The sequence below is a fragment of the Bombina bombina genome, chromosome 2 (assembly GCF_027579735.1).
Source record: "Bombina bombina isolate aBomBom1 chromosome 2, aBomBom1.pri, whole genome shotgun sequence".
In the NCBI taxonomy this organism is placed as follows: Eukaryota; Metazoa; Chordata; class Amphibia; order Anura; family Bombinatoridae; genus Bombina; species Bombina bombina.
Window position 1 is genome coordinate 1,304,567,513 of NC_069500.1, and position 13,764 is coordinate 1,304,581,276.

The 13,764-nt window shown below is 39.0% G+C and overlaps 1 protein-coding gene across 2 annotated transcripts in view; it reads left to right on the forward strand.

Moving 5' to 3' along the window:
- Window positions 1–14: 14 nt before the first annotated feature.
- Window positions 15–13,764, forward strand: part of ZBTB49 (zinc finger and BTB domain containing 49) — a 207,681-nt gene continuing 193,931 nt past the window's right edge. The window contains exon 1 of one of the 2 annotated variants that reach the window (XM_053704144.1): window positions 15–101. The gene's annotated coding sequence lies outside the window, so the exon portion shown is untranslated. The remainder of the gene's footprint in view (window positions 102–13,764) is intronic. The other variant, XM_053704145.1, reaches the window with a different exon arrangement.

Genomic DNA, 13,764 nt, shown 5'->3' on the forward strand with positions numbered 1-13,764 from the left:
CAGGACGACGGAAGTGGCATTCGTAGTCTGAACTAGGGTAACCTGCGTCGCTTGTTGATTACGTCACTTTCACTTGTTGACAAGAGACGGATAGAGACCCAGTAAGTGGTGTGTGTTATGCTGTTTGTCATATACATCTATACATTATATTCTGGGCGATCATTGTGGGATACTGGAATTGTAATAACTGTACGCTGAATGGGTGGGTGACAGTATATTTTTTACACTTTATACACTTTCACTGATATGTTTATTGTCATGTTTAGTTATATGTGATGGTATTATAAATGTGGTTTATTCATGGAACTGGTGCTACTGCAGTTATAAAAATAATATTTTAAGTCATGTATGAAGATGTACGAAAACAATAAAATTTCAAATCTTTGTTGTGTGCATAGATTATATCTATACTATAACCGCATTTGTAACGTGTCCGTTGCCGTCGTCAGTTACGCACTCATCCAACGGAATGTTGGATGCGTACGCATCCAGGTAAATTCCGAAAATGGCGGGTGGTGAAAGAATCCACCGCCATTTTTTGAATCTACATGGCTGCAGCATAACCAAACGAAGCAATAAGAAAAAAAACACCTAAGCGCCCGCACAAAATATTAACAAAAAAAACCACGCAACCGCACGAAATAACAAAAAACACGTAACCGCCCGCACGAAATAATAAAAAAAAAATAACCGCCCACATGAAGTATAACAAAAAACCTTACCGCCCACATGAAGTATTATCAAAAAAATCCTAACCGCCCGCACAAATTAACCAAAAAAAAACCTAAGCGCCCGCAAAAAATATTAACAAACACCTAAACCGCCAACCCCCACATTGCAAAATAATAAAGTAATTAACCCCTAATCCGCAAATTAAACATAATTAAAATATTAATCCCTAAACTACCAACCCCCCACAACGCAAATAACTAACTTAATTACTAAGCCCCCTACCCTAAAACACCCCTTAGATTAACCCCAATTACATACAATAAAAAAAAATTAAAATACTAAATTACAATTAAAATAAACATTAATTTTAAAAATAAAACAAGATTAAATTACAAAAAAAATATGTAAAATAACAAAAAATAAGTAACATTACAGAAAAAATAAACAAAATTGTCAAAAATAAAAAATTAAACCTAATCTAATACCCCCATGAAAATAAGCCCCCCAAAATAAAAACACCCCCTAATCTAAACTACCATTAGCCCTTAATAGGGCCTTTTGTAGGGCAGTGCCCTAAGTTAAATAGCTCTTTTACATTAAAAAATACTAAGCCCCCCCCCAACAGTAAAACAACCCAACCACCCACACACCAAACCCCCCCCAAAAAAAAACACTAAAAAACCCTAGCTACCCATTGCCCCTAAATGGGCATTTCATTGGGTATTGCCTATAAAAGGGCAATCAGCTCTTTTGCTGCCCATTAAAATAAAAAAGCCCTAATCTAAAAAAAAAAACCCCACTAAACTACCAAAGCCTTTAAAAAGGGCCTTTTGTAGGGCATTGCCCTAAGTTAAACAACTCTTTTACCTAAAACAATTACCAGTTACCCCCAAACAGTTAAACCCCCCACCCAACCAACCCCCCCCCCAAAATAAAAAAAACCTAAGTCTAAAAAAACCTAAGCTACCCATTGCCTCTAAAGGGGCATTTGTATGGGCAATCCACTCTTTTGCTGCCAATTAAAATAAAAAAGCCCTAATCTAAAAAAAATAAATAAACCTAAGTCTAACCCCGAAATAGGAACTCACAGTTCCTGAAGTCCGACAATGAAGGTCTTCTTTCAGGCGGCTCCATCATCTTCTATCTTCATCCAGAGTGAAGGCGGCGCAGATGGGCGGAGCGGTCTTCCCCGATGCGCGGATCCGGAGCGGCGGTCCTCAACGACTTGGTGGCTCCTCTTCATGCGATCGTCCACCGCACACTGAAGATTGAATGCAAGATATATATTGGGGTACCTTGCATTCCTATTGGCTGAAATTTTGAAATCAGCCATTAGGATGAGAGCTACTGAAACCTTATTGGCTAAATTAAACAGCCAATAGGATTTCAGTAGCTCTAATCCTATTGGCTGATTTTCAAAATTTCAGCCAATAGGAATGCAAGGTACCCTAATTTGTATGCGGTACCTTCCATTAAATTTTTAGTGTACGACGGAGATCGTATGAAGAGGAGCCTCCACGCCGCTGAGGACCGCCGCTCCGAATCCGTGCAACAGGGAAGACCACTCGGCGCCTCCTTCGCTCCAGATGAAGATAGAAGATGATGGAGCTGCCTGGAAGAAGACCTTTACGCCAGACTTCAGCAGCTATTTCAGGTTTAGACTTTTTTTTAGATTAGAGCTTTTTTATTTTTTAATGGGCACTAAAGAGCTCTTTGCTCTTTTAAGGGCAATGCCCCTTTAGGGGCAATGAGTAGCTTAAGTTTTTTTTTAGACTTAGTTTTTTTATTTTGGGGGGTTGGTTGATTGTGTGGGGGTTTTTACTTTTAGGGGGTAATTGGTAAAATTGTTAGGTAAAAGAGCTATTTAACATAGGGCAATGCCCTACAAAAGCACTTTTAAGGGCTATTGGTAGCTTAGTATTAGATTAGGGAGTGTTTATTTTGGGGGGGATTTTTTATTTTTATAGTGGTAATAGTTTAGGTTTAGGTTTCATTTTTTTATTTTGGATAGGTTTTTTTTTTTCCTGTAATTTTTTTTTTTTTTTCCTGTAAATTTTTTTTTTTTTTTTTTTTTTAATGTTAGCTTTGGGTTTTGTATTTTTTTTTTAACTTGACTGGGCAGGCTTATCGCCTAGTGTATGTGTATATATATATGTATATATGTGTGTGTGTGTATATATATATATATATATATATATATATATATATATATATATATATATATATATATATATATATATATATATACACACACACACACGTAATAAACTAAGTGACAGCAATAGTGACTATATCCATGGCTATAGGAGATCCACTCTACCCTGCATATCCAATTTTTGTTTTCATGATTCAGATATAGTAAAATCTTCCATTTATTCGCATTATCATATTTACTTTGTTCTCAGTATCTTTTTTAAAAAGCAGGTAAAGAAGATGGGATCTTTACCCGGTGCACAGGATCCCCTTTGGGCATCAATAAAATCAGTGACATTAAATTGTTTATAGATGATGGGTAGGGTGTTAAGTTTGCTGGCTCTTAGTGTGGTGTTGAATGTTTTCTGCAATCTAATTATTTGTATGGGGATAATGTGATGTTTTGACTTTCCAGGCTATATTACTATTAAGAAACATAATTTGCTAATTTCTATCAAAGGATTTCTTTGAGTAGACGGGGCCATATAACTATACTTGTATGGACAAGTATTAATGTGGAATATTTTTGATGTTCTTTCTCTCTCTCTTATAAAACTTCTTGGTTCTTGCTTTATTGTATATACTTGCATATTTGATGCTCTGGGATTGGATGCACAATCTTAATACATACTTTAAGTATTTGTCTTTTATAAATGGATGTTAAACTTGTCTGTGCTCCTATCCCATTGAGATGTTTATAATGTATTTAGAATGTATCAATACTCTGAGATATCTTTTAAATGTTTGAAAGTATCATCATTGGTATATTTATTTTACTATGTATGGGCGAGTGTCTTGATGCTTGCTTTGCAATTTTAGCTTTGTATCTGAAAAGATTAGTATTTGTCTTTTAAACAAATGTTACTTGTTTGTTGCACTGTTGCGTTTAGATCATTTGCCCATGATATAAGTGAGGAAGCTAGTATTCACAGCTAGATCAGTGGAGGAGTCACTGTCTGTTTGTAAAGTTGTTACATTTAAATATAAATGTGGTCTACCTTGCTTTACCACTGTGCTGTAATATAAGGGGCTAATAGTAGTTTACTAGGATTGATATAACTTTGCCAAGATAGCTCTAGTTTGCATAACATTAATTGTAGACATCTGTATTCTAATTATTACCTTTTTCCTCTTTGTGATGATGTTTTAAAATTGTATCGAGTGTGTATGTAATGTGCTAAAGTTGGCTATATTGTAACGTTGTAAGTATGAAGGAGTTAAATTACAATGGATTTGATTGGTTAGACAACAGACCCATAGAGGTTAAATGTTTACGTAACACACCTGTACAACAGCTCTGATGAAGTGTCGTTAAGGCCGGAAACGCGTCAGCTGTTTGGAGTCCTGTATGCTGTGTGCTTGACGATTTTACATGTAACTAATAAAGTGGAATATTTAACTTTATTCCCATGCTCTCCTGTTGAAGTTTGTTGATAAATGGTGGAGACCTTCGTTTACTACAATTTATTCAAATTAAGGGTGAGTTGGAGAAGCTCTATCCACCAGAAGGCAAATCAGTGTGTTTGTCGCTGACATGGCGGCAGCAAGGTAAGAATAAAAGAATCAAAAAACACATTATCAAGTTCTTCCTCCTAATGACTGGATAACGGTCATAAGCCATAAGTATTGAATAATATCAGAAGAGACAACCATTGTTAAAAAAAAATACAACTTGGTTCTTAAAACTGCTTCTAGCAGATGAGATTGTTAGAAGAAACAAGACTTTCCAAGAAAGATACTTGATGTCTAAATACTGCATTGGTTTGAAAGGTAAAACTTGCAAAATTCTTAGAACCAGTTTTAAATTCCAAGAGAATTAGGTTTAATAACTGGGTGTATTCTGGCTAAGGCCTAAATAAGTTTGAATTTTTTTGTGAAGTCGAACTGACAAAGCTGAAATTTGACCCTTTAAAGAGCTTTCAGATAAACCTTTATCCCAAGCCCTTTTGTAAAAATTGAAGAATCCTGAGAATTCTGATGGAATGCCAACTGAAATCATCTCACACCAGAATAGAAAAGCCTTCCAAATCTTGTGATATATTTTTATAGTAACTGGTTTTCTTTTTTTTTTTTTTTTTTTTAATTCTTTTTATTGGATAGAAGAAGCACATGCAAGTATACAGATAACAGAGACAGTTGTTCTCCACGTCAACAGTAGGAGAAATGATATAAATACATGCAAAATATTTTGTTACATCAGACAGCTATACAGTCTCTAAGGAGGTTCAATGTAAGATATGCTTGTTCATAGACAGTAAGGAATAATGTCATATATGTCAGTTAAATCATGCGTCTCCTTCCACCATTTTCAAATTTTTCATTCTACTATATACATTTATCAAACACTTATATTAACTATCATTAAAACAATATTAGAAGAACTAATTTTTGGCTAATTTCACATCATGTCACTGGCCCATCTCTCACACCGAGAAACCCATGAAGAAGATTAGAGTATGTTGCTCCACTCGCCTCTAAGCGTCGCCTCAATAAACACCTCATGGTGCAAGAAGGGATGCAGCACCTGTTTTTGTTGAGTAAAAGGGAGGCTCAGTATATAACTTTGCCATTTGCGTAGAAAGTGTCTCAGCCTCCTTTTGGTATCTAAGGTAGCATCAAATTGCTCTATATACATTTGCCGTTGCATCTTATGCTTGAATTGGGTTAGTGTAGGTGAGGTTTTGGAGGTCCACTGCGCTAAAATACATTGTCGGGCCAGTAAGGTGCTAAGGGTAAGCATGGAATGTAGTGATTTATGTTGCCCTTCCCACGAGAATAAGAAAATTGATTTGGAGTTAAAAAGGAGATCAGTATAAAGTGTTTTCTTAATCCAGTATTGTAATAGTCTCCAGAATTGATTTACATAAGGACATTCAAAAAAGTAATGTTTAAGTGTAAGGTTTGGTAACGAACACTTAATACATTGGTTGGGCAGGTCAGTGTTCCAGTGGAATGTACGCGCAAGTGTGATGTAGTCCCTGTTTAACATTCTAACCTGCATTTCCCTAATATGTACTGCTAAGCTCGCTGCCTTTGTTCTGTCAAGGCTGGTAAGTATGTCTCCTAAGGATATGTTCCCCAAGTCTTCTCTTTGTAATTTAGTCAGCATATTTCCCATGACGTCCTTGGAAGCATGTACGAGCAAAAGGCGGTATATAGGTGAAATGGAAAAATTTCCCAGTTTAAATGCAACATGGATATGAGCCCAAGGAGACGAGTGCCAGAAATCTTCATGGCGTGACATTAATGTGTTAGTATAGTGTCAAGCTTGTAGGTATGCATAGAAATGTGAATTTGGTAGATGGTACTGGTTCTTAAGGTTCTGATAGGTCCTGACTGTGTGCGACAAGGGATCTAAAAGGTCACCCACTGATCTGATCCCCTGGAGTTGCCAAGCACGGAAGGGGGCTGTTTCGTTCTCTGCTGGGAAGTCCGCATTTCCCACAAGTGGAATATACTTAGGGGTGGGGGATCTGTTTCCCAGGTATTTAAATGCTAGTTTCCATGCTTTCAGGGCATCTCTATACATGAAGTTAGTCTTAATGTCCGCTGGCATATTTGTAAAGGGCATATATGGTAGGTAAGCTAAGGAATGTGGAGCGATGGTTGCGGCCTCCAAGGATGGTTCCTGGAAGTGTGTGGTTCCCAGCTGCCAATCCATTACCAGCCTGAGTAATGCCGCCCAGTTGTAGAGCTTCAGGTTCGGGAGCGCGAGCCCCCCATTAAGAAATGGTTGCTGTAAGGTCTTAGCCGCTATGCGTGTTTTTCTACCTCCCCAAATGAAGGACTGAATTGCTTTGTTTAGATTGGACACGTCTGTTTTAGTAAGCAACAGGGGCAACATTAAGAGCGGATAGAGAAGCTTAGGCAAGATTGTCATTTTAAACTGGTTTATCCTACCTGTAAGGCCCAAAGGTAGCTTAGCCCATGCCTTTAGTTGAAGCTGTATCTGTGTACATTGTTTGGTGATATTAAGATCATATAGTCTTTGTGGGTTTCTGTGTAGGGTGATACCTAGATATGTGAGTGTATGGGGTTGTATGGTAAAGGGGTATTTAATTTTCTCTATGCTGTGATCAGTAAGCCACAATATCTCAGATTTGGTCATGTTTATTTTGTACCCCGAGAAATCTCCAAAGGTTTGTAAAGTATCGATAAGTTTAGGGACATAACGAGATGTGTTACTCACAAAGAGCAAAATGTCATCCGCGTATAGTGCCATATGGAGAGTAGTGTTCCCAATAGTAATACCCGGGAAGGTTTGTTTCAGTTTCAGGGCAAGTGACTCTAAGGCCAAGTCGAATAACAGGGGGGAAAGTGGACATCCCTGATGCATACCCCTTTCAAGAGTAAGGTTCGGGGAATTGAGGCCATTGACCAGGATACTCGCAGTGGGGAAGGAGTAAAGCTTGCGGATAAAGTCAAGGAAGTGGCCTTAAAAATGAAAGTGTTGGAGAGTATTGAAAAGATAAGGCCACTCAACTCTATCGAAGGCCTTCTCTGCGTCCAAGGACAGCAGGAAGGCCTCCTGTGCCCCATTTTTGAGTCTGCTAGGGTGTCTGGTCCAGAAGTGATTGAGGGCATGAAGTACCCTTCTCAAATTAACCACGGAAGATCTGCCCTGTACAAAGCCCGATTGATCTGTATGCACTAATAAGGGGAGGATGTCCTTTAGTCGGTTGGCCAGAAGTTTCATCAGTATTTTGTAGTCCGTGTTTAATAAGGATATGGGACGGTATGCATCAGGGAGGGTGTGGTCTTTACCTGGTTTAGGGATCAGGGTGATGTGGGCCGTCATGAAAGATTTCGATGGTTGCCCTTCTCGGGTGAACATGTCATTAAACAGATTGAGTAGAGTTGGTGAAACCTGAGATAATAGTAGTCGGTAAAACTCTGTAGGGAGTCCATCCGGACCCGCTACTTTCCCTAAGGATAAGGACTTAATAGTGTATTGGATTTCATTCAGGGTGATTGGGGCGTTCAGTGTGTCTAACTGGTCTTGAGTAAGATGAGGAAGTGTGAGTGACTGCTAAAATATGTGAGAGGAGTCTTGGATCCTTGGATGTTGTTTTTTTGTAAAGGTTAGAGACGTAATCTGCCAAAGAGTTGGTTATCTCTATTGGAGTCCGGAAAACCTTCCCGCTATATTTCAAGGCGGCAATGTCTTTTTTGGCTGATTTTGCTTTTACAAGCGTGGCTAAGAGACGCCCCGACTTTCCACCAAATCGGTAGAATTGACCTGCTGATTTGATAAGGCCAGTGGCAGCTTGCTGCTGAACAAATTTATCCAGTTCCGCTTTAGCAGCAATATAAGTGTCATATGCTGGGCGAGATTTTAAGGTGCAATACGCCAGGTACGTTTGTCCCAGGCTGGCCCATCAGGGCATTATATCGAAATTGGATTTTACGTTTCAAATTGACCATATAGGAGATAATATGTCCCATCAGGACCGCTTTCGCAGTCTCCCAAAATAGTTGTGGATTAGAGGAGTGCGTGGAATTGCCGGTATAAAAGTCATTCCAAGCATGGACCAGATATTTTTGGAAGGATTCAGAGGTGAGAAGGTAGGAGGGGAAACGTAGCGTGTTTCTATTGGGTTTATTAGGGGAGACACCCATTGTGAGCTCCACGGGTGCATGATCAGAGATTACAATTTTGTGAATTTTATCAGATTGAATTTGGGAGACTAAGGAGTCTGAAATAAGGAAGATGTCCAATCTAGAAAGGGATGAATTAGACTTGGAGAGACATGTAAAGTCCCTGTCATCAGGGTGTCGTCTACACCAAATATCGCACACAGCCAGGGTATCTGAGAGGAGGTTAAACACTTTGAGTTCAAATCTATCCTTATAGCGAAGAATGCGTTTGTTAGTCAGGTCCTCTGTAGGCCATGTTCTATCCAGTGTTGGGTGTGGGGCTAAGTTAAAATCTCCCCCCAGGATTAGTTTAGTGCCTATGAAAGGGGATAAAGCCTGAACCAGTGATTTCCAGAAAAGCAGGGAGTTAGTGTTGGGTGCATAAATGTTACAAAAGGTGTAGTTTAATATTATTCACAGATGCCTGAAGGATTAGAAACCTGCCGTCAGGGTCCGTTATTGTCCTCAGATTTTCCACTTGCAGCCTACGACCAAATAAGACAGCTATTCCCCTACTACTACTTTGATATGATAAATAAGCTACATGACCCACTCAGTCGCTGCACAGTTTCTCATGCTCCTAATCCGTGAGGTGTGTCTCTTGGAGGAAAGCAATGTCCGCATTAAGCCTGCGGAGGTGTGTTAAAATAGATTTTCTCTTAACCGGGGAGTTGATGCCCCCCACGTTACAAGTAATTAATTTAAGAGCCATTATATTACATTATAGGGATTCCGATGTGTCAGGGGCTGAGTGAATATGTTGGGATAGGGTAGAGTGGGGCATAAGAAAGGGAACTTTTGTGGCTTCCCTTTATATATGAGGTAAAATATCTGCCAAAAGCCGATTAGGATGTCCCCCATATAGTGGAGGGTAGTGAAAAAAATATAGGATTGGGGAACCCGGTGGAGAGATGTGCTAGTCAGATTCCCTAACAAATGAGCCCATGGCATGAGCACGTTTAGATACTCAAGCAGTTTCAATAACAACGAGAACATATTGGATCTAAATATCCTAAATAACATTTTAAACATTTATAGTAGATTAACAGAAATGTGTGAAGCACGTGGATCTTGTACAATTTGTGACACACAACAATAGCAGATATATCTGTTGGGATACATATAACACAGTATTCTGTACATACAGTAGGCTATAACCAATTGGTGTGAGTAAGTGCAAGTGTCTTGACCACCTAAAGACCAGCTGTAGGTCTGACTTGGGATAGAGGAGCCTATCAAATATCCGTGTGTCCATGTCAAATTGCAGGTAGATACTACTGGGCACCCTTTTAAGTAACAACAGCATTTTAGATCTCACTACTAAAATGATAGAGCTATGTGTGAGGCCTACGTAGTCTGGTGTATATGTCAAAAAAGGGGGCTTCCACTGGCATAAAGATAATATCTCATTCCATACATATAATGATTTCAAGCCGAGTGTGAGTGTATGCAAATATCCCGCCATTGGAACCCTTAGTAGGATAATGTAGTAAGCTACAGAGCCCTCAAATTTTTTTTTATTCCAGTGCCGTAAGTAGATGAGAGGCATACAATGAACACTAATAACAGTAACAATAACAGCATTCTTGTGTCAGTATCAAATTGCAGTGAGATACTACTGGGCACCTTTTTAAGTAACAACAGCATTTTAGACCTCTCTACTAGAATGTTAGAGCTATGTGTGGGACGTGTGTGTGTCCATAACCTTACCTGAGAAACCTCTCTGTATCAGAATTAGGCGTTCAACCTCCAAGCCTTCAAGTTGAGAGACTTGAGATCTTGGTTATTGAAGGGGACCTTTAGAGGGAAGAGTGTGTCTGCGAGGAAGAGGCCACAAAGTACAACTGGACATCAACCAAGCTGGAGCAATCAATATAACCGATAATCTGCTTCTTAGTTTTTCACCTCTTGAATTAATAATGCATACTATATGACAACCCAGCTCTTGAAAATTTAGGAAATCTCACCCCCTCAAAAGCGAATGCAATTCTGCAGAGCTTCTTGTGGAAAAAGTTATGTAGCCCAATGCGCTGTTCCAATATAGGAGGAAGGGTGAGCTTGTAAAGCGGCTGGAAAATTGTACACCCCTGCGAAGCTAAAATGATAAAGCGCAGGGAAGCAGCGCTATGATTATGCAGAAAACGTGTTGCTGATACGGAGGCACGTCAGTAATGCACACCCCCTCTGAGAAAGTGGGAAATGCAACAGGAGAGCGCATCAACGACGTGCATCAGCTTTACGTTTCCATCTTCCTGATAAGTAAGAAGCCAATGCGTGTAAAGAAATAAAGGGCAACAATGAAATAATAAAGTGGAGAGCAGTGTAAATGTGTTGAACAAATGACACAAAAAAATGAGGAAAATTTAGCCTCTTTAATGATGTGCGCATATTAAATTAAGGTCCCTACTGTCCCCTGTAAAGTTAAATGATACTTAGACTATAAAATTATATAAAGTCTAGTGATGATAAAAGTCTGCTTACATAATGTCCCCTGGCTATGATGCATATGTACCTGCTAATAGCCTGTGGTCTATGTGAGTGCTGAAAACTATACTTACCTGTCAAGTACTCAATCCACTGAGCTTACCTGCTGCAGAAAAGTCTGCTTCCTGTAGACAGCCCATCCAATGCTGAGCACATTACAGCAGAGGATATACACCACCAAACAGTATCAGGGGCCTGGAAAAACTAGGATTCATTTTGTAAGTACATATGACACCATGAGCAAACAGATTTTCGGCATTATCAAGAAAAATTGGTACCTCTTACAGGAAGCCTGTCCAGAGATAATGGAATGTAAGGATATGCTAGTGCCTCTTTTAGAAAAGGAAATACCATCAGTGAAAGGTTGGTACACGGTAATTTGAATTCTGTTGATCAAAAAACACAATTCTTTGGCAAAACCAGACATGGTACTTTTCCCTGCCTGGGTTGTGCACAATGTAATGGTGGGTCCATCTCTCATCCATATACAGGCAAAACATGTTATATCCCTGCATACTACGCATGTGATTCTAACTATGTAGTATATGCCCCCAAATGTCCTAGTGAACTATTATATGTGAGGGAGACCACCTAAAAGATCAGGGATCAGATTTGTCAGTACAAATCCACCATTAGAAATGTAATCTGTTCCTGCCCATTTTTTGGCTATGGGCCACCAGGTGAGTCAGCTGCGATTCATGGTGATTGACAAAGCACATAAAAAAACTTAAAACTTAGAGGAGGTGATAGGATCAAGGATTTACTCCATAAAGAAGCCAAATGGATATGGAGGCTCAATACTTTGCATCCTAAGGGCCTTAATAGGGATTTCTTTCATGTAATTAGCAAGAGTCCATGAGCTAGTGACGTATGGGATATACATTCCTACCAGGAGGGGCAAAGTTTCCCAAACCTCAAAATGCCTATAAATACACCCCTCACCACACCCACAATTCAGTTTTTACAAACTTTGCCTCCGATGGAGGTGGTGAAGTAAGTTTGTGCTAGATTCTACGTTGATATGCGCTCCGCAGCAAGTTGGAGCCCGGTTTTCCTCTCAGCGTGCAGTGAATGTCAGAGAAGAGTATTGCCTATTTGAATGCAGTGATCTCCTTCTACGGGGTCTATTTCATAGGTTCTCTGTTATCGGTCGTAGAGATTCATCTCTTACCTCCCTTTTCAGATCGACGATATACTCTTATATATACCATTACCTCTGCTGATTCTCGTTTCAGTACTGGTTTGGCTATCTGCTATATGTAGATGAGTGTCCTGGGGTAAGTAAGTCTTATTGTTTTATTGTGTTATTTTCTGTGACACTCCAAGCTATGGTTGGGCACTTTGTTTATAAAGTTCTAAATATATGTATTCAAACATTTATTTGCCTTGACTCAGAATGTTCAACTTTCCTTATTTTCAGACAGTCAGTTTCATATTTGGGATAATGCATTTTTTGATTTATTCATTTTTTCTTACCTTCAAAAATTTGACTCTTCCCGGTGGGCTATTAGGCTCGCGGGGGCTGAAAATGCTTCATTTTATTGCGTCATGTTTGGCGCGGACTTTTTTGGCGCAAAATTCTATTTCCGTTTCCGGCGTCATACGTGTCGCCGGAAGTTACGTCATTTTTTGACGTTATTTCGCGCCAAAAATGACGGCGTTCCGGATGTGACGTCATTTTGGCGCCAAAAGCATTTAGGCGCCAAATAATATGGGCGTCGCTTTAGTCTCAATTATTTAAGTCTCATTTTTTATTGCTTCTGGTTGCTAGAGGCTTGTTCTTGGCATTTTTTCCCATTCCTGAAACTGTCATTTAAGGAATTTGATCAATTTTGCTTTATATATATGTTGTTTTTTCTCTTACATATTGCAAGATGTCTCACGTTGCATCTGAGTCAGAAGATACTACAGGAAAATCGCTGTCAAGTGCTGAATCTACCAAAGCTAAGTGCATCTGCTGTAAACTTTTGGTAGCCATTTCTCCAGCTGTTGTTTGTATTGATTGTCATGACAAACTTGTTAAAGCAGATAATATTTCCTTTAGTAAAGTACCATTGCCTGTTGCAGTTCCTTCAACATCTAAGGTGCAGAATGTTTCTGATGATATAAGAGATTTTGTTTCTGAATCCATAAAGAAGGCTATGTCTGTTATTTCTCCTTCTAGTAAACGTAAAAAATCTTTTAAAACTTCTCTTCCTACAGACGAATTTTTAAATGAACATCATCATTCTGATTCTGATGACTCCTCTGGTTCAGAGGATTCTGTCTCTGAGGTTGATGCTGATAAATCTTCATATTTATTTAAAATGGAATTTGTTCGTTCTTTACTTAAAGAAGTACTAATTGCTTTAGAAATAGAGGATTCTGGTCCTCCTGATACTAATTCTAAACGTTTGGATAAGGTATTTAAAGCTCCTGTGGTTATTCCAGAAGTTTTTCCTGTTCCTAATGCTATTTCTGCAGTAATATCCAAAGAATGGGATAAATTGGGTAATTCATTTACTCCTTCTAAACGTTTTAAGCATTTATATCCTGTGCCGTCTGACAGATTGGAATTTTGGGACAAAATCCCTAAAGTTGATGGGGCTATTTCTACCCTTGCTAAACGTACTACTATTCCTACGTCAGATGGTACTTCGTTTAAGGATCCTCTAGATAGGAAAATTGAGTCCTTCCTAAGAAAAGCTTATCTGTGTTCAGGTAATCTTCTTAGACCTGCTATATCTTTGGCTGATGTTGCTGCAGCTTCAACTTTTTGGTTGGAAACTTTAGCGCAAC